General features: G+C 37.2%; 1 protein-coding gene across 4 annotated transcripts in view; it reads left to right on the forward strand.

Annotated features, from left to right (window-relative positions):
* GPATCH2 (G-patch domain containing 2) overlaps positions 1–25,069 on the forward strand; it is a 203,385-nt gene that overhangs the window by 142,245 nt on the left and 36,071 nt on the right. Inside the window, exon 9 of one of the 4 annotated variants that reach the window (XR_007723473.1) lies at positions 20,760–20,833. The exons of the other annotated variants lie outside the window; for them this stretch is intronic. The gene's annotated coding sequence lies outside the window, so the exon portion shown is untranslated. The remainder of the gene's footprint in view (positions 1–20,759; positions 20,834–25,069) is intronic. 4 annotated transcript variants of the gene reach the window in all.

A 25,069-nucleotide genomic window follows, 5' to 3' on the forward strand; every position in this document is an offset into this window, starting at 1 on the left:
AGCAACTCATGTGTCAGAAGCAACTTTATTAATATCAAGACACGTGGGTTACAATTAGATGGTAATTGGAGGAAATTCTACTGCCTTAAATGTTTACTTACATTAGAAATTCAGTCCCAGCTCCTGTTACAATCAAGTTTCTGAACTATAGGATTACTGCTACCTCTCTGAAGATCAACCCAGCAGAAATTTAGAAAGACAAAATACATAGGAAACTTCAAGAAGCCCTTGGTATTATAGGTGCTATCTTAAACTTATGTATGTAAAGCAGGGTGGCTTTGACTTGAGACAGGAGGCAATCTAGCCTGGCTGAGAGAGAATAAAATATGAAATACAGGGTAAACCTTTGGAGTTCTGTACTTTTTCATCATTGGCCATTGCCTTGGGAGAATTGCTGTCTGCCCCACACAAAGACTCAGACCTCTGGTCTAAGTGTCTTCCGAAATAAACTCAGTAGTTCACAGTGCTGTTTTTGAGGAACTTGATGGAACTGGGTGAAAGATTATAATGTCCTTGTTGCAGCTCCTCTAAAACCCAGTGCTGAAGAATTAGTTCTGCTCCTCTCTGGGAGTGAGAAGAGGGAAAAGGTATTCTCCTAACCAAAGGGGTTATTTCATGGAGTGGGGTGTGATGACTGTGGTTTTCCGGTGCCAGGGCCTGTCTACTCTAAGGCTCACAACCCCAGTTGCTTTTCCCATGCCATTGCCTGACAGACTAGCCAATATTCTCAGAGGAAGATGAACTCATAGGCCAAGATAAGACATTTGAAAAGGCCAGACACGGTAGCTCACACCCGTAATCCCAGCACTTTGGAAGGCCAAGGCGGGAGGATCACTTGAGCCCAGGAGTTCAAGACCAGCCAGTGCAACATAGTGAGACTCTGTCTCTATAAAACATTTAAAAACTAACTGGGCAGTTGAGGCTGCAGTGAGCCATGATCATGCTAGTGCACTCCAGTGTGGGCAACAGAGTAAGACCCTGTCTCAAAAAACAAAAAAAAAGAAAAAGAAAAAAGACATTTGACAAGAACAGCCTTTTCAAAAGAAAAACAATCAGTTGGATTACAGATTCCAATAGAAGCAGAAATGTTGGCACAAGAGAGTCAACAAAACTGTAATTAACATGATACATATTAACCAAAATAGATATAGGAAGATATTTACAATACGAAGCAAGAAAAAGAACACATAATTAAGAACCAGATATTTATCTAAGTCTTAAGATATACATAACTGGAGAGATACACCTTGTTCATGGGTCAGAAGACTCAATATCTTAAGATCAGTTTTCTCCAAATTTTCTAGATTAAATACTATCTAAATCAAAATCCCAGCAGGCAATTTTACAGAAATGGATAAGCTAATTCTAAGTTTCATATGGAAATGCAAAGGACTTAGCCCAAACAACTTTGAACAAGAAAAATAAAGTTGAAATGCTAACACTACATTATTTGAAGACTTTATTATAAAGCTGTATTAATTAAGACAGTCTGGTACAGTCATGAACCACATAAGGACATTTCAGTCAGTGAGGGTTCACATATATGACAGTGGTCCCAGAAGATTACAATACTATACTTTTACTGTGTCTTTCCCATGTTTAGTTATGTTTGGATACACAAATACCATCGTATTACAGCTGCCTACAGGATTCAGTACAGTAACATGCTGTATAGGTTTGTAGCCTAGAAGCAATAGGTTACACCATACAGCCTAGGTGTGTAGTAGGCTACACCATCAGGTTTGTATCCTTGTCATTAATTGATGCCTGACTACATTTATATGAAGATAGAAAAACAGATCATTAGAGAGGAATAGAGGTCAAGAAATACAACTACATGTACAAAGACAACTAACTGATTTTCACCAATGTACAAAGTCAATGAAGAAAGTTTGATAGTCTTTTCAACAAATAGTACTGGATCAAGTATATTGTCATTTGCAGAAAAATATATGTATTTTCAACTCACACCTAACACTGTACACCATGTAATGGTTAATTTTATGTGTCAACTTGACTGGGCTAAGAGATGCCCAGATAGCTGCTCAATGAATATTTCTGGGTTTGTCCATAAGGGTGTTTCTGGAAGAGACTAGCATTTGAATCGGTAGACTGAGTAAAGATCTCTCTTATGCAGATGGACATCATCCAGTCTATTAAGGGCCTGAATAAAACATAAAGGCAGAGGAATGGTAAATTTATTTTCTCTTCTTGAACTGGGAGATCCATATTCTCTTGCCCTTAGACATCAGCACTCCTGGTTCTTGGACCCACGAACTCAGGTGAAGTCTTACCCCATTACTCCCTAGCTCTCAGCTGAATTACTCCACCAACTTGCCTACTCCTCCATTTTGCAGACCACAGATTGTGGGACTTCTCAGCCTCCATAATCACATGAATCAATTTCTATAGTAAATATATTTATGTGTATATATCACATAGAAAACAACCCACATGGATAACAGACCTAAATGTAAAACCTAAATGTATAAAACCTCAAGAAAACACAGGAGAAAATCTTTGCAACTTTGGTGTGTTTACAGGCCAGGTTCTTCAGAGAAACTGAGTTCATATAAATAAATATATAACATATATATACATATACATCTATATGGGAATATATCCATCCTATATATCCCTATACCTCCTATATATTTGTATACATATGTACATATATCACCTCTATACATACATATATGCACACATATGTTCATATGTGTATACATATATATGTGTATATATGTATGCATGTGTGTATAGATGTATACACATGCATATGTATGTGTATATGCACATACATATGTGGATGCATCTATTATACACACGTGTATAGATGCATCCTATATATATATATAAATAATTATATATAGAAAGATTTATTTGAAGGAATTGGCTCACACAGTTACAGAGACTGAGAAGTCCCAAGATCTTCAGCTGACAAGCTGGAGACTCAGGAGAACCAGTGGTGTAGATCTAGTCTGAATCTGAGGGCCTGAGAACCAGGAAAATCTGCGATGTAACTTCTAGTCTGATAGTCAACAGACTCAAGACCCAAGAAAAGCCAATTTTTTAGTTCCAATCCAAAAGTAGGAAACTGATGTTCAATCTAAGCAGTCAGGTAGGAAGAGGTTCCTCTTACTCATCCTTTTTGTTCTAAAAAACAATTGATTGGAAGAGGCCCACCCACAATTAGGAGATAAATCTACTCAGTGTACCAATTCAAATTTCATCTCATCTGGAAACACTCTCACAGACATAGACACAGTAATATTTGACCAAATGTCTGGGGACCTCGTGACCCAGTCAAGTTGATTCATAAAAGTAACCAACATACGTTGGCTTCAGCAAAGATTTCTTTGATAAAACTTCAGAACACAATCCAGGAAAGAATAAATTGATAAATTGGAATTTATGAAAATGTAAAACTTACATTCTTCAAGCCACAGACTTGGAAAAAATGTTTGCAATCACATATCTTATAAAACATTTATATCAAGAATATGTAAAGAACTCTGAAAACTCAATGTTAAGAAATCAATCCAATTAAACAATAAGGAAAAGTTTGAATAGACACCTAACCAAAGAAGATATGTAAATGGCAAATTGCATATGCAAAGATGTTAAACATCATTACTCATTAGGAAAATGGAAAGTAAAACCACAATGAGGTATCACTCACAACAATTAGAATAGCTAAAAATAACAAAATGAATGTACTATATTACATTCTGGAAACCAGTTTTGAAGTTTCCTAAAATGTTAAATGTAGACCTACTATGTATTCCACGCAAATGCTTAAAAGATTGTACACACCACACCACTGCACTCCAGCCTGGGTGACAGAGCAAGACCCTGTCTCCAAAAAAAGCAACACGGGGCTGGGCACAGTGGCTTATACCTGTAATCCCAACACTTTGGGAGGCCAAGGTGGGAGGATTGATTGAGCTCTAAAGCTCAAGGCCATCTTGGTCAACACAGTGAGATACCATCTCTACAAAAAGTGAAAAAAATTAGTCAGGCATGGTGGCACATGCCTGTAGTCCCATCTACTCAGGAGGCCGAGGTGGGAGGATTGCTTGAGCCTGGGAGGCAGAGGTTGCAGTGAGCCAAGATTGTACCACTGCACTCAAGCCTGGGTGACAGAGACAGAATGAGACTGTCTCAAACAAACAAACAAAACAAGATTGATACACAAATATTTGTAGCATCTTTATTCATAATAGTAAAAGCAAAAAGGAAACAACCAATATATACTAAAACTTCGATAGAGAGTATATGGATAAACAATGTTGGTATATCCAAACAGTGGAAAGCAGCTCAGTCACCAATAAAAAGGAATGAAGAATTGATATACATAACACATTTATGTAAAATTCTAGGAAACATAAACTAGTATATAGTGAAAGATAGCAGAATCAGTTGTTACCCAGCATGGGGTGAGGACCGGGAGAGTGGGAGGAAAGGGCTACAAAGGGGCATGTAAAACTTTTGGGATGATAGATATGTTCGTTATCTTGATTGTGGTGATGATTTCATGTGTGTATGAATGTGTCAAAACATATCAAATTGTATACTTTAAGTATTTGAAGGTTATGTGTGTCAGGCACCAGGATGATAGGGAAACTGTCAAAACTCTTCAAACTTTTTTTTTTTAAATAAAATATTTGGTGGCTTTCTCTTTCATTCCAAGTAAAAACTGAAGTCTTTTCGTTTTGGCCTACAAGACTATATGTGATGTGATTCACCCCTTGTGGCTTCCTCCCTGACCTTGTCTCCTCCCACTTCAACTCTTATTCACCATGAGCTCCAGACACACTGGCCTCTTAGTGGTTCCTCCAGAACACCATCCACACTCACATCTCAGGGCCTTTGCACCTGCTGTTCCCTCTGCCAAAACACTCTGTCTACAAGTACCCATATGGCTTTCTCCTCTTTTCCTTCAAGTCTCTGCTCAGTGTAATGTCCACTGTCCACCAGTACCATCATAGCCTGTCCCCTGTCCCTGCTTTATGTGTCTTCCCTATTGTCTCTATTTTTCCTCTTTTTAAGCTTCATGAATACATGGTCTTTGTTTTACTCACTCATGTAGTCCCAATACCAAAAACAGTGCCCGGCACTATTAGGCAAATGTTTGTTGCATAAAATATTTATAGAATCAATTTAAAATGAAATCTAAGGAGTAAAATACACTGATTAAGTGTGTAGGCCCTGGAACTGAAGTGCCTGACTTCTAATTCCAGTTTAATCACTTACTAACTGGGTGATCCCGAGCAAAATCTGACCTCTCTCTCTCTCTCAGTTTACTTATCAATAAAATAGAGAAAATGATAGTACCTACCTCATAGCATTGTTTTAAGGAATAAACAATAATAAATAAGTGAATGTTAGCTGTTATTATGACTATATTATTATTGTTTCTTTTTTTTTTTTTTTTTTTTTGAGACGGAGTCTCGCTCTGTCGCCCAGGCTGGAGTGCAGTGGCTGGATCTCAGCTCACTGCAAGCTCCACCTCCCGGGTTTACGCCATTCTCCCGCCTCAGCCTCCCGAGTAGCTGGGACTACAGGCGTCCGCCACCTCGCCCGGCTAGTTTTTTGTATTTTTTTAGTAGAGACGGGGTTTCACCATTTTAGCCAGGATGGTCTCAATCTCCTGACCTCGTGATCCACCCGTCTCGGCCTCCCAAAGTGCTGGGATTACAGGCTTGAGCCACCACGCCCGGCCTCTTGTTTCTATTTTTATTGTGTGTTTCCTAAGCACTTGGTTTTGTTTTGTTTTTTGTTTGTTTGTTTTTTGGGCTACTTGAGGCAGGGTCTCACTCTATCTCTCAGGCTAAAGTGCAGTGGTACAGTCATAGCTCATCATACATAGTCTCAAACTCCTGGGCACAAGCAATCCTTCTGCCTCAGCCTTCTGATTAGCTGGGACTACAGGCATCCACCACCACGCCTCACTAATTTTTTTTATTTTTTGTAGAGCTGGAGTCTCACTGTGTGCTCAGGCTGGTCTTGAACTCCTGGCATCAAAGAATCTTCTTACCTCAGCCTCCGAAAGTGCTGGGGTTGTAGGCATGAGCCACTGTGCCTGGACCTAGGCACTTGTTAAGCTGAATTTTTCTATCACATTATTTTTGTACATAGTTTAGAATGTTAAATTGTTCTATAAACTTATAACAAAATACAGTGGGTCCCAGCCCTATTCTTTACCATTCTCTAATTTCACTCTTGAAAGGAAACTACTCTTAACTGTTTTAGCTATGTCTTCTGTTGACCTCTGTATTTCTAGTATTGCATATTTATATTGCTGTTTCTTGAAGTTTTCAGTTTAATAGTGCCTGTTGACTTTTTAAAAATTCATTTTATTTTAATTTTTGTGGAGACAGAGTAGGTATATGTATTTATGGGGTAGGTGAGATGTTTTGTTACAGGCATGCAATGCATAATAATCACATTATGGAAAATGGGGTATCCATCCCCGCAACCATTTGTCCTTTGTATTACCAATAATCCAGTTAGACTTGTTATTTTAAAATGTATAATTAAATTATTATTGACTATAGTCACCCGTTGTGCTATCAAATACTAGGTCTTATTCATTCTTTCTATTTGTTTTGTACTCATTAATTATCCCACATCCCTGCTACCCTCCCACTCCCCTTCCCAGTCTCTGGTAGTCATTCTTCTAGAACTCTCTATCTCCATAAGTTCAATTGTTTTGATTTTCAGATCCCCCAATTAAGTGAAAAGATGATGATACCTCATTGTGGTTTTGATGTTTGTCTTTCTGTGCCTGGCTTATTTCACTTAGAGTAATCAATTCCAGTTCCATCCATGTTGTTGTAAATGACAGAAAACCATTATTTTTAGTGGCTGAATACTACTCCATTATGTATATGTATCACATTTTCTTTATCTGTTCATCTGTTGATGGACACTTAGGTTGCCTCCAAATCTTGGCCATTGTGAACTGTGCTGCAACAAACATGGCAGTGCAGGTATCTCTTTGATACACTGATTTCCATTCTTTTAGGTACATACCTAGCCATGGGATTGCTGGATCATATAGTAGCTCTATTTTTAGTTTTTTGAGGAACCTCCAAATTGTTCTCCATAGTGGTTGTACTAATTTACTTTCCTGCCAACAGCATTAGAGGGTTCCCTTTTCTCCACATCCTTGCCAGAATTCGTTATTACCTCATTTGGATATAAGCCATTTCAGCTGGAGTGAGATGATATCTCGTTGTGGTTTTGATTTGCACTTCTCTGATGATCAGTGATGTTGAGCACCATTTCATATGCCTGTTTGTCATTGTATGTCTTCTTTTGAGAACTGTCTATCCAAATCTTTTGCCCATTTTTTAAACAAGATTATTAGATTTTTTTTCTTGTAGAGTTGTTAGAGCTCCTTTTTTTTCTGGTTACTAATCGTTTGTCAGGTGGGTAGTTTGCAAATATTTTCTCCCATTCTGTGAGTTGTCTCCTCACTTTGTTGATTGTTCCCTTTGCTGTGCAGAAGCTTTTTAATTTGATGTGACCCCATTTGTCCATTTTTGCTATGGTTGCCTTTGCTCATAGGGTATTACTCAATAAATTTTTGCCCAGCTCAAAGTCTCCAGCTATTATTGTATTGGGGCCTATATCTCTCTTTAGCTTTAATAATATTTGCTTTATATATCTGGATGCCCCAGTGTTGAGTGCATATATATTTAAAACTGTTAAACCCTCTTGCTGAATTGACCCTGTTATCATTACGTAATCTTCTTTTTCTCTTCTTACAGTTTTTGTCTTGAAATCTATTTTGTCTCATATAAATATAGCAATCCTGCTCTTTTTTGGTTTCCATTGGCATGGAGTATCTTTTTCCATTTCTTTATTTTCATTCAATTTGTGTCTTTACAGGTGAAGTGTATTTCTTGTAGGCAACAGATCATTGGCTCTTGAATTTTTATCCATTCCGCCACTCTCTGTCTATTGACTGGAGAGTTTAGTCCATTTACATTCAGTGTTATGATTGATAAGTAAGGACTTACTCCAGCCATTTTTTATTTGTTTTCTGGTTGTTTTGTGATCTACTCTTCCTTCTCTTTCTTGTCTTCCTTTTAGTGAAGGTGATTTTTCTCTGGTAATATGATTTAGTTATTTGCTTATTTTTTATGTATCTGTTGTAGGCTTTTTGATTAGAGGTTACCACTGAGGCTTGCAAACACTTTTTTATGACACATTATTTTAAGATTATAACAACACTGTTTACATAAAGAAAAAAGAAAACTAATTAAAAACGATGCCTCAACCTCATTCCTCCACTTTTTGACTTTTTGTTGTTTCTATTTGTATCTTCTTGTACTATGTCTTGAAAAATTGTTGCAGTTATTATTTTTGATTCTTTCATCATTTAGTCTTTCTACTTAAGAGTAGTTTAGACATCATAATTACAGTGTTATGATATTCTGTGTTTTTCTGTGTACTTACTATTGCCAGTGAATTTTGTACCTTTAGATGATTTCTTATTGCTCATTAATGTCCTTTTCTTTCAAACTGAAAAACTCCCTTAGCATTTCTTGTAGGATGTGTCTGGTGTTGATGAAATCCCTCAGGTTTTGTTTGTCTGGGAAAGCCTTTATTTCTCCTTCATGTTTGAAAGATATTTTCACCAGATAAACTATTCTAGAGTAAAAGTTTTTTTCCTTCAGCATTTTAAATATGTCATGTCACTCTCTCCTGGCCTATAAGATTTCCACTGAAAAGTCTGCTGCCACATGTATTGGAGTTCCATTGTATGTTACTTGTTTCTTTTCTCTTGCTGCTTTTAGGGTTCTTTATTTTATTCTTCACCTTTGGGAGTTTGATTATTAAATGCTTTGAGGTAGTTTTCTTTTGGTTAAATCTGTTTAGTGTTCTATAACCTTCTTGGATTTACATATTGATATCTTTCTCTAGATTTGAGAAATTCTCTGTTATCCCTTTAAATACACTTTCTACCCCTATCTCTTTCATTTCCCACTTTTGAAGGCCAATTACTTTCATACTTGCCCTTTTGATGCTATATTCTAGGTCCTGTAGGTATGCTTCATTGTTTTTTATTCTTTTGTCTTTTGTCTCTTCTGACCATGTATTTTTATCCTGTCTTCAACTCACCAATTTTTTTTCAGCTTGATCTATCCTGCTTTTCATTATTTCAATCTCTTTATTAAATTAGTCTAATAGAATTTTGAATTCTTTGTATTATCTTGAATGTCTTTGAGTTACCTCAAAATAGGTATTTTGAATTCTGTCTGTGGCTCCAGGATGGTCCCTGGTGCCTTATTTAGTTCATTTGGTGAGGTCACGTTTTCCTGAATGATCTTGATACTTGTAGATGTTTGTGTCTGGGCAGTGGAGAATTAGGTGTTTGTTGTAGTCTTCTCAGTCTGGGCTCTTTTGTACCCATCTTTCTTGCAAAGGCTTTCCAGATATTCAAAGGGACTAGGATATTGTAATCTAAGCTGTCGTGCTTTAGGCGGCATCCCAAGAACAGTAACACTGTGGTTCTTGCAGACTTGTAGAGGTATTGCCTTTGTAGTCTTAGACAAGATCTGGGAGAATTATCTGGATTACCAGGTAGAGATTCTTCTTCTCTTCCCTTTCTTTCTCCCAATCACACATAGTTTCTCTCTTGCTCTGAGTCTCATGAAGCTAGCAGTAGAGTGACACGAGCATCTCCTTCAACACCACCAGAAGGACTGTGGGTCAGACTTGAAGCCAGCACAGCATTAGGTCTTGCCCAAGGCCTATTGTAACCACTCCCCCTTACCCCAGGGGGGTCCAGAGGTGCCATGTGGGAGCCAGGGAGTAGAATCAAAAAGCTTAGAAGTCTACCCGGTATTCTATTACACTCCGCTGATTTGGCACTCACACCACTAGTTGCAGTTCTTCCCACTCTTTCCTCCCCTTTCCAAAGGCAGAGGATCCTCACCCATTGGCCACTCTTACCACAGGCCCATGGGGAGTACTGCCAGACTATTGCCAATGTTCCCTTAGGCCCAAGGGGTCTTCGGTCAGCTTGTGGTGGATGCTGCCTGGCCTAGGACTCACTCTTCAGGGCAGTGGGATCCCCTCTGGCCCAGGACAGGTCCAGAAATGCCACACAGGAACCAAGTTCTGGAATCATGGACCCCAAGATCCCACTTGGTGCTCCGTTCCCCTGTGGCCAAGCTGGTACCTAAGGTGCAAGACAAGTCCTCTTTACTTTTCCCTCTGCTTTTCTCAAGCAGACGAGTCAGCACAGCTGGGAATGTGCTGAGTCTCCCTTGAAGCCAGCAAGTCTCAGAGGCTCACCCAAGGCCCTCAGTGTGGTAGCTAGTTATCACTGCTTGTTATACAGGGCCCAAAGGCTCTTCAGTTAGCAAGTGATGAATCCTGTCAGAACCAAGTCCTTCCCTTCAAGGCAGTGGGTTCCCTTCTGGCCCAGGATATATCTAGAAATGTCACCCAGGAGCTAGGCCCTGGAAAGAAGGCCTCACGGCTCTGACCGGTCCCCTATCCTGCTGTGGCTGAGCTACTATCCAAGATGCAAGACAAAGTCCTCTCCACTCTTCCCTCTCATCTCCTTCAGAAGAGGAAAGGGATCCCTTTTGGAGTTATGAGTTATACAGCTTGGGGTTAGGAGAGGAGTGATGCTAGCACTCCCTTAACCACCCCTGCTAGTGTCTCAATATGTTGCATGCCCCACCAGTCCACTACCTCTGGGCCCAGTTCAGAACTAGGACTCTCCTAGGAGTTGCAGTCATTGTGGCATAGACTGCCTTTCAAATTTATTTAAAGCCCCAGAGTACTTTAGCTTATGGTTGCGAGGTTTGCAGGAACTCAAGTTTGGACCGCTAGGATTGGTGATTCCCCTCTGGCTAGGGCTGGTTTAAATGTTTCCTCCGTGGGCAGGCATCAGCTGAGTTTGGTTCCGTTTTGATTTCTGCTATAACAGGGCAGCACTGAGTTCAGTGCCTCACAATTGCTGTGCTCTCCCTCACCCCAGAGCATAGACATGCTCTTCATATTACACTGCCACTGCCAGGGAATAGGGTAGGGGCAGCATCAGTGATTCAAGACTGTTTTTCCTGCCTCTTCAGTGCCTTTTCCAGCAGTGTGAAGTTAAATCCAGGTATTGTGAATGCTCACCTATTTGTGGTTGTTATGAATGCGCTTCTTAAATTGGTATCCTGGAGGGGGTGGCAATTGGTGAAGTCTTCTATTCTGCCATCTTGCTCCACCCCAAGTCTTGTGCATATTGATTTCTTGCTGGGTCCGCCCCCCCCCCACCAACAATACACACACACACACACACACACACACACACTCATATCTGGATTTCTTTCTCTCTTTCTCCCAGACCAAATAAATATCCATTGTTTTCATTAATATGATTATCTATGTAGATATTCACAGATACATCACTTTTAGTTGTTGTGGTTATCATTGTTTTGTTTCTTATTTGCTTTTTGTTCTATGTGCCTATCCCTAACTCATCAGATGCCTCTTGACAGAAGCTAGACACCTTTCAGTTATTTTTCTTGGTGGCATCTCTCTTGGAGCCCTCCATTTTTCAGGCTCACGCTGGACTGTTTGCTCTCTGGACCTGCTGCACATCTAATGTCCTGGCATCTCTCTTAACTAACATGCTTGAGATTTCCTTCGTATATCCCCTGTGTGGGATTTTACGTGCCCAAGATCCAGTGGCATTATTTTTCTTCAGCTTTCCCAGAAGAGAACAGAGATGGTTAAATTTATGGAATTTTGCATGTCTGAAAATGTCTTTATTCTTATCTCACATTGATTGATTTAGCTGGGAATTGAATTCCAGTTTGAAAATTCTTTTGCCTCAGGGTTTTGAAGGCATTGCTCCAATGTCTTTCAGTTTTCAGTGGTTACCATTTTATCTGTGCTCCTAATTTTTCAGTATTGGAGCACCCTTAAATGATCCTCTAACTTTTTAAACTTTTCTTTTATGTATTATTTTCTTGGAAGATTTGGGGGCAGTTTTCTCAACACTCAGCCCCAAGTAACTTAATTATATTTAAAATTATCTTATTCTTTTCATTTCCAAGATCTCCTCTTATTTCTCTAATTTTTTTTGTTTGTTTGTTTGTTTTGTTTTGTTTTGTTTTTTGAGATGGAGTCTTGCTCTGTCGCCCAGGCTGGAGTGCAGTGGCGCAATCGCGGCTCACTGCAACCTCTGCCTCCCAGGCTCAAGCAATTCTCCTGCCTCGGCCTCCCAAGTAACTGGGATTACAGGCATCTGCCACCACATCCGGCTAATTTTTGTATTTTTACTAGAGATGGGGTTTCACCGTGTTGGCCAGGCTGGTCTCAAACTCCTGACCTCAAGTGATCCACCCGCCTCAGAGTCCCAAAGTACTGCAGTTACAAGCGTGAGCCACTGTGCCCAACCTTCTCTTGTTTCTTTGAACATTCCTTTCATACCTTCTTTTTATTGATTTGTGAGTGCGTATTTTTTCTTCTCTCTGAAGCCTTCAGTTTTGTTAGGCACAGGGCAACTTGAAAAGGTGAAACAGATGTGTAAGAAGGGAAAGACTACTCATGTTTAATTCTTGTTACAAGTTTTGTTAAATGCAAGATAAAAGTTCTTCACTTTTCCTATTTATATTCATTTTTCTATGTTACTCTTCAATCCATTTTCTTTCTTAGTATTTTTAATAGTATCTTGACTTTTCTTACCCCTTTTGGATGAGTGACTGCACTTCCCTTTTTCAACTTGTAGAAAAACATATAGGTTAGAGAAGAGAACTATAATGCGTTAAATCAATAAATTGTAGGATCATTTACTCCCAAAATATACCAAGCAGATAAAAAAAGATAAATGCATAAACGGTCCACTGTTCATGATTCAAAGCCAAGACTTTGAAGTGCATGACTAAAGCATGCCCTTAACGTAGGCATTCCTCACAAAAGCACTGAATAAAGTGCTATGCAGTTATGGCTTTAGTCTTTGGAATGTAGGACATCTCACCCTCAACTCCTCAGGGGAGTTTTCAGGACCTCTGTAAAAAGGGATTTGGGGACATATTTACCAATGCCACTTACTGTAATTCACTTTTGTGGTGGTTTTCTTTATGTCCAATTTATGCCATTTCTCCTTTTTTGCCACATTCACATTAATTTTCATCTAGACTCTTAATTATGAGTGCAAAAGAATTGTCTCCCAACTCTTTGACCTTTCTATATCTAACAATCCAAACAAGTGACCTTTATAATTTCCTTTAAACAAATAACTCATTTTAACTATTTTAATCCTTTCTATCAGGAAGTTCTACTTCATCAATAATGCACACTGTATTCTTCAAGGTATCCTATACTTCTCTCTTTTCCTAAAAGGGCAGGGTTCCTGTGGGTTTCCTAACTTGCTTCTCATGCTTCACTATCTCCTGTTGTGGAATCAATTACCATTAGCAGTGCCCATCATTACATGCCATTTCATCATATCCTGAATGTTAATATTCACTACTAACAAAGTATTGATTCACTGTATTTGTTCATACGTTTATTGTAAATAACATTCTTATTCTTCTCACATAGTATGCATAATGGGTCCTATAATCAAATTTCAAGGGAGAAACATGCTGATTTTTAATACGGATTTAATTTATCTAATTGATTCAAGTGGTATTAGTCTTATAATCTTTCTTTTAGTTTATTGTTTCATTTTTATTTCCTGAGAGGTGTCCTTGTCATAAAGTAGATGTGTCAGATAGTGAGTTATGTGAGGAATTGTCATCATGACATTATTTTCACATATTTATTTGATGTGTTTTCCCGAGATTTAGCCTCATAGTCCCTAGAGTTACGTGTTTCCTGTCTCATCTTCTTCCACGTTGCTTATATCATGTTGATTATTTCCTTCTATACTTCCGTTTGATAAGTCCGTGGTTTGTTTTTTTTTTTTTTTTTTTTACAGTCATTCTTCCATTTCTTCAGTGTTTTCTGTCCATTTGCCTACTATGAAGTTGTATCTTAGTTTTGTCGTCTCTTATCTGTCTAATATTTTATGGATATCTCAGGGTTTGTTCATGCCGTTCTGTCACTTTTATATACCTCAAAACCTTTGAAAGGCATGACTACAACTCAGGAAAACATGAAATTCTTTTCATAAATAAATGCATAAAAGCATACTCAATTGTTATTTTTTTAAAAGAAGAACTACCTATTACCTGTCACTTTCAATATTTAGTAATCAACAGGCATGGTTTTTGAGTGGTCATTACATGCAAGCAGTTATTAAAGTGAACACACACACAAATACACACATGTACACACACACACAGAGAGAGAGAACAAAACCTTGAGCCAATGCACCTAAGTGTTTTTTAGAGATAAATACTAGTGATGTCTAGATTTATTAAGCAAGTTCACTGTGCACCAGTTACCAACTTATCTGAGTCTTCTAAGGCAGAACACACTCACGTGCCACAGGTTATATGAAGCAGAGTGATTACTCACAGATAGGTAGTAAGGGACAAAAGCTTTTATGATCCTTTGTGAGCCAGCCTCCCAAGGCTCAGGAAAGCTGCCTGGGGCTGATAGAGTTTCCTCCACGCATGCCCAGTCGCACCACAGCTAAGGGATCCAGAAAGTAAGCATGCCCTGGGTTATATACCTTAGTGGGGAAAGAACTTGCTGTGCTAAAGAGTTGAAGGACATCCTGTTTCTAGGGGGGACTAGGACAATGCCAAAGCCATTTCAGCCAGTTCCTCCCTCTGTACATTCTTTCTCCAGTTATTCTTGAGAACTACAGGTGAGAAAGCAGGGAGAACAGTTCTGCAATTTCAATCCTTTTTTTTCTTGGTATTTCTGTATTTAAATATGATTTTATGCTTCACAAAATTAGAAGGACCTTTCGCACTGCTATCACCTCATTCTAGAGCTACAACTAAATAATGTCACGTTGTTTCTCGTGTCAGAAGCCTTTGGTTAGCACCAGAAAGTTCAATATAGCTTTTCCAAATTGAAAGTCTGTTGGGCCAGGCACGGTGGCTCACACCTGTAATCCCAGCACTTTGGGAGGCCAAGGCAGGCAGATCATGAGGTCAGGAGATCGAGACCATCTTGGCTAACATGGTGAAACCCCATCTCTATTAAAAATACAAAAAATTAGCCAGGCATGGTGGCAGGTGCCTGTAGTCCCAGCTACTCGGGAGGCTGAGGCAGGAGAATGGCGTAAACCTGGGAAGCGGAGCTTACAGTGAGCCGACATCGGGCCACTGTACTCTAGCCTGGGCGACAGAGCAAGACTCTGTCTCAAAAGAAAAAAAAAGAAAGTCCGTTGAAAACATGCATTAAGCGATGCCTAATACGAAGTGATACGGCATTTTTTAAAAGATCTTGCTCTTTTAACACGTTTATGCTTATGATTAGTCTTTATTGCTGTAAGTATCCATGTAACAGACTTGATTATTTGTGGCAGCTTTATTCAACTGTTTAGATTCAAAGCCTTTCCTTATGGATATGGCACCATTTTTTTTGAAGGAGTAGGGTTTGAATTTGCCGTGTTTTCTTACTTACATGATTTTTGTCATTTACTGTTATGAAGCACAAAAGCCAAATCATTTAGTAGCCTGACATGTAATTTGAAATCAAGTAAAAACATTTTTATTGCTGACATTATTAAATTGTACTTAATTTTTAAGTGTCTTTTAGAAACATATTTAATTCACTTTTACTTAGTTGCTAAATGCATTATATTTTTCACTTTTCATCTACTTAATGTCAAATGATTTGATCATCCATGGATTCCATGTGACATAATTTCTTAGGTTGTCTATTAATAATGAGAAGAAAGAAACTTTTTCTCCTGTCATTTTGCCTGATTAGCAATACAAGGAGTTTCCTAAAATGAAAAAAACAAAAATGACAATAGATTTAATCAGAGAAACAAAACAGATCTCATCACATTCATGTCAACCCTCTTCCATCAAGTTAGAAAGAACATTCCTATTTACTTTAATACAGAGCACATTCGTTTTTATATGATACAGATCACTGTATTTTGTTGCGGATGTAACAGATAGAATTACAGCTGCTCTTTATTTGATCATCTAAAGATCCAAAGATGTTCAAGGTTTTGGTTTACTCAGTCTTCCCCATACTGTCATTTGTTGTTTGGAAAGGAGACATAATTTGCAACAGATACAAAACTATTTGTCATTTTGCAGATTTGCCAAAAGTAAATGAAACTATTAATTATGAAATTTTTGAGCAGCTGTTAATAAATTGGGATTGGGTAACTATTCATTAGAGTACCGCTTAATGACATGGGCTATATTTGTTTAATGTTGCTTTTCCCAGAAATATATCAACAAAATTAAGTATATCAACAAAAAGTGATGCTTTATTTTAATGATTTAAGTTGTCTATCCTACCTTAGTAAATTTAGGATTTTAAAACAAATTATCTTTTGTCATATTTTAAAGCAAATTCTATCACTTGACATTTTATATTTTGTATATTTTATATGTCCAAAATAATGGTTTAAAACTGCTTTTAAACTAACTTTAAAAGTAAAATTTCTAGTTTATTCTCATTTTTCCCTTCCATACCTAAAATTAGCATTAGATTTTATTGTTGTAAAAAAGTTTAGCCTTTCAGATAGAAAAATGTCTTAGATTTTTTTATTCATTCTTATGTATACATGAATGATTAGAAAGTATTCACATATGGCCGGGCGCGGTGGCTCAAGCCTGTAATCCCAGCACTTTGGGAGGCCGAGATGGGCGGATCACGAGGTCAGGAGATCGAGAGACGATCCCGGCTAACACGGTGAAACCCCGTCTCTACTAAAAAATACAAAAAAAATAGCCGGGTGAGGTGGCGGGCGCCTGTAGTCCCAGCTACTCGGGAGGCTGAGGCAGGAGAATGGCGTAAACCTGGGAGGCGGAGCTTGCAGTGAGCTGAGATTTGCACTTTGACAGAGCAAGACTCCGTCTCAAAAAAAAAAAAAAAAAAAAAAAAAAAAAAAAAAAAGAAAGTATTCACATATTTGCTTTAATTCGAATGTATACATTCTATATTTGTTTAATTGGAATGCATTTAATTACATATATATTCCAATTAGAAAAATGGCATCTAAGTATAGAGATCCTTAGAGTAGAATAATTGGAAGCATACCACATATACAACATAAAATGGTTTTTAAGGGATTTAATTAATCTGTTTTACTCTATATAACCAAATTATTGTATTATATAAAACTACACTATTATCAAATTGCCAGTTCTCATGCTTTCTGTCCTTTTGGCATCCTGAAATTCTTCCTTGCCAAGATTTTAAACTAATGATCATAGAGGGTTATTTTAAATTGTCATTACACTAAATAAAATTAGTTATCAGCCACTTAGAATTTTGGAGGTTGCTCTTCAGTTTTATATGAAAAACCCACACAGAAAAAAAGGAATTTGACATTTAGAAATAAGTAATATGCCCAGTAGGTGGTAAATAAAACAAAAACAAAATACTACTACTAACTAGTGAAACTCTTATTACTTATATCTTCTCTTTTTCTGGTAGATGAACTAGATATTTTCAAATGACAAAAGTATGCACAGCCTCTCATCTCTAGGATTGCAGTTGAATTTGGCCATGGTCACTAATGATGGAAAATAGTTGGCATGTGAAAGCTGTTCCAGTGACCCTTAGCTGAAATGAATTTGTGGTCTAAAGTCCATTTCCTTAGGGACAGGTGTTTGTTTCACAGTTGGCACTCTCCAAATTGGTCCTGTGATTAAATGGGCATGGACACAGAACTAACCTTTAACTCCCGGAGATGATTCTCCTAGGAAATGATTAGGATACACCTGCAGGCCCATATCACAACAGCTTGTATCACTACTGCAGCCTGGGTTATAACTTCATTATGAGTACATTTGGGGATCTGTTAATCCAATGTGTATGTGCCAGAATATTTCCCAAAACAAACAAGCAGTCCTAATTTATTAATAAGATAATCACTGTAAAAATTAATATTTTAAATCAGCAAAATAATAAACAACATCTGCTGCTTGATAATTTGTACCTTACAGTCCTCAGGAAAAAACCTATTAAATTCATCTGCCACACTGAAAATACTTTCAATTTTAAAATATTACTTTATGTCTACAGAAATCACATCAACCCTTGAATATTTACTGCTCATAATATAACAAGAATTATTCTGCAATCTAAAAATTTAATGCATATATAAGTATAATTAGAATGTTTTACTATATAATGAATAAAAATATTCAAATATTAAATATTTGGCTATCACTCATTTTAGATAATTTTCATTTCCTTTCAATTACAGGAACAATTTAAAAATAGCAAGATAATGTCCTAAAAGTTAGAATTATGCTTTTAAAAGAATCAATTTCTTTATAATCAGTACCTTTCCTTTGCCTTTTTTTGTAGAAATAATTGTTTTTCAAATTGTTTTTCATCATTCCTTAGTGATTTGTTTGTATACCAAGATATTGGTGGGAATTTACCTTTGTTTATTTCATATACTTCTGATCAGTTCCAACTCATGCCCAATTATATTACACTAAATTAACATAATTCAACAGATGTTGATATTTAAATGTTTTCTGGCATTCAAATCTTGGACAGCTGTCTTCGAGCTTGGGGAAAAGGCAAACATTTAGAGTTAAATGCTGAACATATGCTTAAATTACTAATTAGAAAGATGGAATAAAAACTATGTATTATCCTTTCTAAGGACAATAAACCTCAGATAAAGATTTTTGTAATCTTTTTAAATCAAGTTACAGTCCAGGGGTCTATGCAGACTAGATTTAGACCTCATGAATAACTTAATTTAATTTCAAATTTGGTCACTTAAAAATTATGAAGAGTCTCTTTCATTAAGCCTTGAAAAAGCTGTAATGACTTATACTGGCAATCTTAAGGCTTGAAAAGATGCTTTTTCACTTACATTGTCAAGATGATGAAAGCAATTTTTAACAATTTTTTTATACACAGAAATACAGAGAAAAACATGAACTCATTGTGTCTATTAACTGGCTTAGATAATTATCAACATGTGGCAAACCCTGTTTCATCTGTATCCCCCCGCCCCCCAACTCCTTTATTTCAACTGAAATACATCAGTGTGTTTCTCTAAAAGGTAACAGCTTCTTTTAAAAAACAAAAAAAACAAAAAAACAAGTCTCAGTATCTTTATCCCATCTATAAAAAATAACAATAATCCCTTAATATATATGAATATGTATATATGCAATTGATATTTACATTTCCTTTATTTTATTGCCTTATAATCTCTCAGATTTCCTTTGATATATAAATTCCCCTTTTCCAGCTCTCTCTCTCTCTGTGTGTGTGTGTGTGTGTGTGTGTGTGCGCGCGTGTGTGTGTGTGTGCGCGCGCGCGCGTTCCTTGACATATTTTGGTTGAAGACATGGGTGTTTGGCCTGTAAAATTTCTCACATATTGGAATGTTGCTGATTTTCTCTACATGGTGTCATTTAACATACTCCACTGTCCTCTGTGTTTCCTGTAATTGGTATTTAGATCTGGAGAACTGATTAGAGATTCAGGTTTGGTGTTTTGTTTTGTTTGGCAAGATTGTTCCAAAGGTGATATTGTATACTTCCCTCACTTACATCTCTTTCCGTGATTTATTTGGCATGATGATTATTGCCCAGATTTATTCATTAAGGGTTGCAAAATAGAGCTGTGTTAATTCTTTTAATATGTTCTTGTTACTTCTGTTGAAACCTTCCTCCTCTCCAACTACTCAATTACTTTAAGGTACAAATCATGTAGGAAAAGCAAGAGAAATACTTGATTCTTTCCCCTTATTAGATGTCAGTTTTCAAAATGAATTGGTTCCTAACATTTTCCAAAGGTGAACTCACTGATGTAAACACATTTGATGTGTTTCCTCCATTGGTTATAATTCTAATTGATGCAAAATTGTCCCATTTGTGGCCAATGGGAGATTATTTAAAGTAGTTGTGTGTTTCTTTGCTGCTAGTCTTTGCTTTCTGGTATGTTTGCATTTTCTAGGCTTTTTTTGGACCTTTTCTGACTTAGGAGTCACCCATTTCTCCAAGAAGCGCTGATTCTTTTACTATAATAGGAAATAGGTTTAGAAGCCAGAGTCTGGATGTTAGGAATGTCTCTGTTTCTAGGTCTTTTCAGATAAATTAGTTAGGATTTTTTTTTTTTTAAGAAAAAAAATATTGATTCATACTGATAGTTCCAGTTCAAATTCAAGACTTTATTGTTTATACTTTCTGTCATTGATTTTAGTCTTTTTCCAACCGTATTAAAAATACCACATCTTGATATCGGAACATTCATTTTATTTACCCCACCATTCACAGACAGCAATCTCAGAATCACCATACTATCATCACTACCAGTAAAATAATCACTAAAAAGTGTTTTTTTCTTTTTTCTACATTTATTTGATACTTACTATAAGTACACTAGGAATATACAGTCATTTGCCTGTGTTTTAAAGTAACTTGAAATAGTTTCTAAGTTTAGGTATGCCGATGTATAATTAGTGTCATTTTCAGCAACAAGTTTCTTTTTAACGTGTTTAATTTTGTTTTATAATAATATAAAAACACTCATGGGATCCATAATCAAATTTTCAGACAGTTATTTTCAAAGAAGTCTCACTTCTACCTGGTTCCCTCCATTTGTTTCTTCCCCAAAATGGGTTTTGTTTTGCTTATGATTTATCCTTTTTTTTTTTTTTTTTTTTTTTTGAGACGGAGCCTCACTCTATCACCCAGGCTGGAGTGCACTGGCATGATCTTGGCTCACTGCAACGTCCGCCTCCCAGGTTTGTACAAGCGATTCTCCTGCCTCAGCCTCCTGAGTAGCTGGGACCACAGGCACCTGCCACCACACCTAGCTAATGTTTGTATTTTTAGTAGAGACAGGGTTTCACCATGTTGGCCAGATGGTCTAAAACTCCTGACCTCAGGCAATCTGCCTGCCTCAGCCTCGCAAAGTGCTGGGATCACAGGCGTGAGCCACGGTGCCCGGCAGATACATCCTTTCATTGGCTTTTGTTCCCCTGTTTTTAAGAGAAACAGACATCTCTCTTTCTCTCCCTCTCTTACTACCTTTACCTTTCTTTTTCTCCTTTCTCTTGCCCTCATTCTCACTCTGGTATACCATTGGACTTAGAGGAAGGCTTTTTTTTTTTCCCCTAATAATTACCTGTTTATTATTACCTCTATATAACAGTCTTAGGCCCTTTCCCTTCCTTTTTGAGGCCCCTTGCTGCTGGTTCCCTACTGTGAGCAATGTTGAAGTTAGCTGGCCTCATGTGCCCTTCTTTCATTTGTTAATATCTGTAAGACAGTCAGGGAACTTATCTTATTTTTCCTATATACTTTTTATTTTCATCCATTTTTAGCCAGGCATGGTGGCTTATGCCTGTAACCCCAGCACTTAGGGAGGCAGGGGCAGAAGGATAGCTTGAGCCCAGGAATTTGAGACCTGCCTGGGCCATATAGAAAGACCCCATTCTCCACAAAAAGGAAGAAAGAAAGAAAAAAACAGGTATTTTCATCCACTTTTAGGTACTTATACTGTGTGTACATTGTCTGACACATACAGCGATTTAGTGCTATACTGCCTCCTTTTTTTTTTTTTCAGTTCTAGTTTGATTTAGTTTTAGTTCAGTCCATTCAGTTTTAGTTCTATAACTAAATATATTTTTAATGATCACCACAAAATCTTAAGTCAATGCTTTTGTATTCTTTTTGTCTGAAGTTTATTCTCTAGTTATTTCCTCTGGAAGTGCTCATTCAAACAATATTTCCTGAGTTCTTGCCTGTTATTAGCAGTTTATGCATGAACTGTATATTTAAAGGTCATTTTGGCCAGATACACAATCCATGACTCATGTTTTCTTCTCTTAACTATCTTAAATATGTTACTCCAATGCCTATATAAAACGTTGCTTTCGATGTCTGATATAGTCTGATTTTCTTAGACATAAAAGTGACTTGGTTTTGCCTGGATGCTCAATGTGTATTTTCCTTTTCTTTAAAGACCAAGAGTTTTACCTAGACTATATTCTCATGTTGATAATTTTAAGTGATTTTTCCCAGGGATGAAGTTATGCTTTTTTGGTAGGTAGTTATTACTGTTTTATGTATTAGTCTGTTTTCATGCTTCTGATAAAGACATACCCAAGACTGGGAAGAAAAAGAGATTTAATTGGATTTACAGTTCCACGTGGCTGGGGAAGGTCTCACAATCATGTTGGAGAATGAAAGGCAATTCTTACATGTTGGCAGCAAAAGAGAATGAGGAAGAAGCAAAAGCGGAAACCCCTGATAAACCAATCAGATCTCGTTAGACTCTTATTCGTTGTTATGAGAATTGCATGGGAAAGACCTGCCCCTATGATTCAGTTACCTCCCCCTGGGTCCCTCCCACAACATGTGAGAATTTGGGGAGCTACAGTTCAAGTTGAGATTTGGGTGAGGACACAGGCAAACCATCTCATGTTAAAGATAAATTTCAAGATTTTGTCCAATTATGTTTTATATTTGTTTTGTTTTGTTGCGTTGGCTTTGTTTTAAAAATTTCTTTTAAACTTGCATTGGATCTTCTTTGCCTGTCTTCTGTAGCTATCATTTTCTAATCCTTTTCATTTCTTTTTTATAATTTTTAAAGTTTTTATTTTTTACCTTTTCCATTTTTATTGTATTTTCATATTCTGTTTCTCCATCATATGGCTCACTCCTCTGTTCCTTTTGGTTTAGTTTCATTTCTGAAATAATTTTTTCCTTTTATTTCTAATTGCTTCCTGAATGCTATCATCTCTTCTTTTAAATCTTCCTTTTATCCAGTACCTTTATTTCTCAACCTCTCTAGTTGTGACTTGTTCAAGTATCTTCTATCATTTTCTTAATTTCCTTTAACTTGTTTTAGAATTATCAGGTGTAGTTTTCATTTTTGTGGGCATATCTTTCTAGAGTACCCTTACAGTCTCTAAGGACCTTATTTTTTTCTTTTAATAATCGTTCGTATTTAAGTATCTGCAATGCTGTTCTGAATGAGGTTTCCTGTACTTTTAAGAAGGACACCATGAGACAGGATAGCCTTCTAATTTCATGGTTTTATACCTCTTTCTTCTGTTGTTTTCACAAACCGGTCAAAATTCTGGCCTCATATTTTCCAATATCTGCCTCTTCTATTCCTCTCAGTATTTTTATCTAGACCTTCTGTTTCCTTTTCCCCTTGGCCTCTGTTTTTTTCCAGTTCACTTCTACTCCCACTGTTTTTCCTTGGTGTAGGATTTTTATCCTGGGAAATCACTTTAATTTTTTAACTTCAAGAATTTATATGATCCAACTAATCCAACATCACAGAACTATTACATCTTGGTCCTCTTGCACTCATTTATAAACTGGAATCTCTCAGAACACCTCTTAAGTTTAGCATCTGTTTTCATCTTGTCTCCCTATACTTTCCATTGAGTGGTAAAGCTTTGGAGGTTTTCCTGTGCTGGGGGCCATTTGCAGATTCCTCTGCTTTTTCCTACCCAGATGTTGATGTGGCATCTCATAGCTGCCAATAATTTATATCTAACCACCTGTTTGAGGATGAGAAGGGGATGGTTTGGGGAATACCTTGTTGGCTAGGTATTGGTGTACAGGGGTTTTTGGTAATGCCACATGTTATTATATACATTCAACAACAGTGTCATTGCCACCATATTCCCAGAGTACTCTTAATTATTACTTTTCAGGACTTCTACATAGCATGTTTATTTTTAAGTAAATAAATAAATTATTAGAGTGCTAAGTGGTCAGGGTTTTATTTCTTTTAGGATGATATTGTCTGTTCCTAGAAAAAAATGATGTTTCATACAGTCCTTCACACACCATTAAATGCCTTTTATTCTGAGTATGTGAAAGACATTAGGCTAGGTGATATGTGTGGAACCCAGATGCTATTCTGTCTGCATTCCAGGAACTTACATTCTGGCCAGAAAAACCTGAATTCTGTCTTTTACTCCTTTCAATCCTCACCCTTGTTCTCTTTATCCATTCTCCACATCATAACCAGAATGACTTTTGGGGAATCCAAATCTATTTATGTATACTTAAACCTTGAACTCCTGGGCCCAAGATATCTTTCTGCCTGAGCCTCCCAAGTAGCTAGGACTAAAGTGAACATCACTGTTCCTGCCTTTTTTTTTTTTTTTTTTTCTTTTTTTTTGAGTGATAAGGTCTTGCTATGTTGCCCAGGCTGGTCTTGAACTTCTGGCCTCAGGCAATCCTCCCATCTCAGCCTCCCAAAGTGCTGGGATTACAGGCATATATCATCCTGCTGACCTACTTAAAATTTCTTAATGGATTTTCATTGCCTTAAAACCAAGTCCTAAACGTGGCTTGCAAGGCCTTCCTGGTCTAGCCTTTCTTATTTTTTTCAGCCTCATATCCAATTACTTCTTACCTTGAATGCCATATGCCAGCTGCAGTGAACTTGTTTTACTTCCTCAAGTAAACTATACCCTCTCTATGGTAGATTTTAAGACTCATAAAAAAGATATAAAGTGTTGTGGAAAATCAGCTTGAGAAACTATAATTTGGTATGCTATGTTCTGCCATGTTAGCATAAATGACACTTTCATATTTTAGTTTGTAGAATACATTTAGACCTTATTAGCTACAAATAAATCCATTCTATTTCCTTTGTACTGTAACAATAAAATATGATCTCAACCACAGAGTTTCTCTACTCTTTTATACTTATGATTGGGCCTCAAAATTGCCAAATTATGCCATATTCAATTTATTTTATACAAATTTCCTTTATGGGAAATTATGGGTAACATTTATTGAATGCATACGTGAGGCACACATTTCTTTAATCTTCACATCAACTCTGTGAGATTGGTTCTGCTATCATCTCCATTTTACACATGAGAAAGGCCAAGCATAAAAGGATTAACTAACTTGCCCAGGTTCACCCAAGTTGCTAAGTGAGGGAGCAGGAATTGAACTTTGTCTCTTTGGGCTGCAGAGTCCACACTCTTAACCGCTGTGCT

This window comes from Macaca thibetana, chromosome 1 (genome assembly GCF_024542745.1).
Source record: "Macaca thibetana thibetana isolate TM-01 chromosome 1, ASM2454274v1, whole genome shotgun sequence".
Taxonomy (NCBI): Eukaryota; Metazoa; Chordata; class Mammalia; order Primates; family Cercopithecidae; genus Macaca; species Macaca thibetana.